Source organism: Ursus maritimus (assembly GCF_017311325.1).
Source record: "Ursus maritimus isolate PB19 chromosome X unlocalized genomic scaffold, ASM1731132v1 scaffold_X1, whole genome shotgun sequence".
NCBI classification, from domain to species: Eukaryota; Metazoa; Chordata; class Mammalia; order Carnivora; family Ursidae; genus Ursus; species Ursus maritimus.
The window spans coordinates 82,326,080-82,331,492 of record NW_024423319.1 but is presented as its reverse complement, the minus strand read 5'-3'; positions in this window follow the sequence as shown (position 1 = coordinate 82,331,492).

The window sequence follows — 5,413 nt, the reverse complement described above, 5'->3', positions numbered from 1 at the left end:
CACTTGACAGTGAAAAACAGAGGTTCCGACCTTTTCGCTTTGTTTTATCTAAGTACAAAATGTGAAGGTTTTAAAAACATGAGCCTATCTGACATTTGGGGAATGGGCACCATACAATTCTTACCATGTGATTACCTTGTTATTACATTAGCACCATTTTTTTATACAAGAGGGGGAAATGTACAACTGCAAAGCTTTTTATTTCTATATAAAGCCTAGATGCTTTTAGCAGCACTCACTACTTCCTTTAAATGTGCTGAGAAGATGGAAAGTTTGGAGACCATCTTTCAGCTCTGCTCTGGAGGAACTGTGTGATATTGTCTGAGATTTTCTGTTTTTCTTTTTTCCCCAGGAGGTTAAAATAATCCTTTTTTGTTTGGAGTCTATATCTACAAAATGAAAGATGTGTTTTAGAAAGCTTGGGGGCAAAGGCAATTATTCAGATGATTCAGGCCAAAATCCATCCTGCCATGAAGGAGGAAACCAAAGTGTACAGTTGGAACTGAGCTGTCCAGTTTGCATGTTGACATCTCTCAAACTTGTGGAATAAAGTATTCCCTTGCTTGTGTTAGTAGAGAATTTGGGGGGGGTCTATTAGTTTATTAAGACTGAGAAGTGAATGCTTTCAGGCTACTGACCTTACAACCAAAGGATAACAGAGACCTGAGGAACCTGTAAATCCTGGGAAATTACTAGGATTCTAAAGGACTTCTACCTTCCAAGGGCACCCCATAAATTACATTCAGAGTGAGGCAGGAGCAAAGGAGCACTCGCCTTGTTGAGTACCCAGTGTGTGCTGGACATTGCACTAGGTGTTTTATATAACTTCCTTCCCCCTTTAAATTCTCATGACAACATTCTGAGATCAGAATTTATAGATGAGAAAATCAAGGCTCAAAGAAATTAAAGTGCCCCAAACAGCTGGCCAACCTGGGATGAGAACCTCTAAAACTTTGCTAGTTCCCAAAATACTTGAATCATCTTCCACAGTTACACCTGCTTCCGGAGCATTCTAGGTGTAATTCAAGTTAGTTCATTATTAGTTAAATTCATTATTGAGCCCCGACAGTGTGTGGAACTAATGCAGGGAGCTGAAGACACTAAGATGAGTAAGTCAAGGCTCAACCTATTGAGAAATCTGATACAATACCAGGTGAATCTGATACACATCTATGACAGTAGTACAATGTGAGGAAACTGCTGTGGGTTTGCAAAGGAGATGCTGATCAGCTGTTTCCTAGGAAAGTCCTTAAGAGCCACCAGAGGAGGGAGAGGTCTAAAACCCCAGGGTCACCTGGACCCAGGATCCATTCTCCTCCTGCACTAGGCCACATGGTTAGATGGAGAACCCCACAGAAGTTAGTTCACAGCAAGAGGCAGTGCTGCAGATCAAAAAGAGTCTGACATTTAAGCACCGGGGGTCTGGGCTCAGATCCCAGCTCTGTCATTTACAATGTGTGTCACGTGGTGCAAGTTATTTAACCTGAGTCTTGAGGCTTGCCCTTCTAAAAATATGAGGATTAAAAATGCCAACTTTAGGGGCACCTGGGTGGCGCAGTCGTTAAGCGTCTGCCTTCGGCTCAGGGCGTGATCCCAGTGTTCTGGGATCGAGCCCCACATCAGGCTCCTCCGCTATGAGCCTGCTTCTTCCTCTCCCACTCACCCTGCTTGTGTTCCCTCTCTCGCTGGCTGTCTCTATCTGTGTCAAATAAATAAATAAAATCTTTAAAAATAAATAAATAAATAAAAATGCCAACTTCATGGGATTGTTGTGAAACAGAATTTCAAGATCCTTTACATTTTGGTTCTACTCTCTCTTCACAAATGTGGAAATATATGTCAATTCCTATCTCTGGTCCTCCAAACAGAGGGCCCTTTGAGGACACAAGCAGTAAGAAACCAGGCCAATATGCTCTACAATCTCAGGTGAAAAGAGACCAGGCCCAGGAGGCAGGCAGGCAGGCACCATAAAATAAACCAGAAAAGGATCAGCCCCAGGGTCTGGCCAGGACACTCAGATATAACATCTCAACGATCTGTTGGAAAACAAACCAAATGGGAATTACATTTACCAGTTAACAATATTTGGGTGCTGATGAAGAGTGGCAGACCATAAATATTAAGAAGCCAGGGCTGCAGGTACCTGGGTGGCTCAGTCAGTTAAGTGTCTGCCTTCAGCTCAGGTCATGATTCCAGTCCTGGGATCGAGTCCCACATTGGGCTCCCTGCTCAGTGGGGAGCCTGCTTCTCCCTCTAACCCTCCCCCCTGCTCTCTCTCTCTCAAATAAATAAATGAAAGCTAAAAAAAAAAAAAAAAAAAGGAAGCAGCAGCATCAGCAGCCAGGGCTTGGGAGACAGACAGAAAGGATTTAATAGCCAATCTAGTGAAGAAGAAGGCCAACTCTGGAATGAGGCATGCTCCCCCAAGGTCCCAGGCTGTGCTCTAGGAGTTAATGAGACAGATTGTCACCAGGCTGTGCTGCAGCTGGGAAAGGGGCTAAGGAGACTGCAGGTCACTTGTCCTCAGGCCAGCAGTAGCCATGTGTCACCAAGTAGGGAGGCCAGGGCCCCTCTTAGAACCATTCATCTGAAACTGTAGGTATGATGTGGTGTTTGCTTCTCAGCTTCTTATTAATGACACTGTCTCCTTATCTTGGCCAGGCTGCAACAGGAGACGACAGTTCCCTGATTACTTGGCTAGACAGAGATGCCTCTTGGGAAGGCCAGAGGGGCTTCATGGATAGAAAAGGGAGACATGGGCACACGGGGCACAGTAAGAAGACAGATACTCTCTTGGCTCTGCAGTGTGAACCCTGGGTAATGGGTATATCCTAGATTACTGGATTTGGATGGATGGTGAGGGCAGGAGTTTCTGAATATCTGAATTCTTTTAGATGGGGGGATGGGGCAGAGGGAGAGGGAGAATCTTATGTAGGCTTCACACCCAGCTGATCTCATGACCCTGAGATCATGACCTGAGCCAAAATTGAGAGTCAGATGCCCAACCGACTGAGCCACTCAGGCGTCCCTGAATATCTGAATGTTAAACAAGCAAATGAAAGTCTGGCTTTATAAGTGACTTTTGCCATAATCACAGTTGTATTTGGGAATCCAGAAGACCACTCTTACGTTCAGTGATTCGTTAGAAGGAATCACAGAACTCAGCAAAGCTACTATACTCATGGTTATGGATTATTCCAGTGAAAAGATACAGATTAAAATCAGCGATGGAAAAAGGCTCATAGGACAGAGTCCAGAAGAGACTAGGTGTGAGCTTCCAGTTGTTTTTCTCCCAATGGAGTCATATGGACAGTGATTAATTCTCTCAGTAATGACCTGTGACAACATACGTGGAGTATTAGTATTGTCTACTAGGGAAGCTCACCAGAGCCTTGATGCAGGGTTTTTACAGGGCACCAGTCATATAGACATGGACTCCCATGTGATTAACCTTAGCTGCTCAGTCTCCAGCCCCCCAGAGGTCAAAGTGATACCATATGGTCCAAGTCCCCCCACCATAAATCACACTGTTGTCATAAACCATTTGGAGTGGCCAAGGCCTCAGATAAACAAAGATACTCTTACCAAGCAGGAAATTCTGAGGGCTTAGAGGTTCTCTGTAAGGAGCTGGGCAAGGGTCAGACCTTTCTTTGGGGTTTTCAAGGTTTGCACAACCCAGACCTGCTGAGTTATCCTTTACTGCACAGTGGCAGAAATACAGGAGTGCTAGTCCCTTTCCTTCCAGGAGAACAGCATTGGTTTGGCATGTGGCTTGATATTCTAAAACATGTGTGTGGCTCTTTTTCTGCCCAGCTGAAGTCTTATTTGGATGCTGTGTCTGGATGGACTTGGTGGTAGTGTTATGAAGAGGGAAATGCACTCGATCAGGAGGAGAAAATAGGGGTCAGCATTGGAGCTCTGTGCCAATTGACTGTGAAGCCACAGAGAAGTCCCTCAGCCTACTTGTTTCTAGCATCAACCCCTGTCAGAAAGGGCTGGTAATACTTAATCTACCTCTTGTGGGTAACACCAACCCTTGCTTGGAGGATCAAATTACACAGTAAATGCAAAATCAACTTGAAAATTTAACACAATACACAAATGAGCGATCTGTGATTAAAAGCACTTTGGTGTTCAATAGATTTTCAAGGGAAAAAACACAACACAATTTCTGATCCAGAACATGGGTTGGGGCCAGTGGTAATTTAAATAAAAGTTTTTATAGATCTTGTTTTTTAAAAAATATTTTTTATGTATTTGAGAGAGAGAGGGAGCAGGAGCAGGGGGAAGGGGAGAGGGAGAAGCAGAAGCAGACTCCTCACTGAGCAGGGAGCCCAATGCAGGACTCAATCCAGGGACCCTGGGATCATGACCTGGGCCCAAGGCAGATGCTTAACCAACTAAGCCACCCAGGTGTCCTAGACCTTATTTTTATTTATTTATTTATTTATTTATTTATTTATTTATTTATTTATAAAAGATTTTATTTATTTATTTGACAGAGAGAGAGACAGCCAGCGAGAGAGGGAACACAAGCAGGGGGAGTGGGAGAGGAAGAAGCAGGCTCCCAGCAGAGGAGCCCGATGCGGGGCTCGATCCCAGGACTCTGGGATCACGCCTTGAGCCGAAGGCAGACGCTCAACGGCTGAGCCACCCAGGCGCCCCCAGACCTTATTTTTTAGAACAGTTTTAGCCACAGCAAAGTTGAGCAGAAGGTACAGCGAGTTCTCATATTTCCCCTATTCTGCACATGCACAACCTCTCTCATTATCAAAATCCACCACTAGAGTTTGCTCAATTGAGAAATCCACATTTGCTACATTGAGGAACCTACATGAACACATCACTCAAAGTCAACAGTTCACGTTAAGGTTCACTGTTGGTGTTTACGTTCTATGGGTTTGGACAAATGCATAATGACATGTAGCCACCATTACAGTATCATAAAGGGTAGTTTTGGCAATGGTAATTTTTACTTTGTTTTCTTAGGTGCAGTGTTAGCTCCATTCCTGAAAGATTGCTTTGAAAACCTCAAAGATGATGAAAAATGCTGTTAAAATACCTAAAGTTTGGACAGGGCTTGTTAATGCTACCCATCATCTTCACTGGCTATCTGACAAGGCCTTTATCTAGAAGGCATCTACACTGGTTCAAATTGTTCTCTTTTGAAATCACCGTAGCAGGTTGGTCAGCATCATTCTTTCACCAGAAAGGTCTGGAAGGGGCTGCCACATATGGCCCTTGCAGGTTGTGAACTGTACAACTCTCGGGGGCACTATTCACATAGACTGCAGCATAATCACACTCCTTGGAATTGCTCAGTGTGGAAACCCTGATCCTGGGAAGGATCTAAAAGAATCTATTTAGAAGTTTTTCAACCTATGTTTAACCAGGTTGCACTAAAATCAGATTC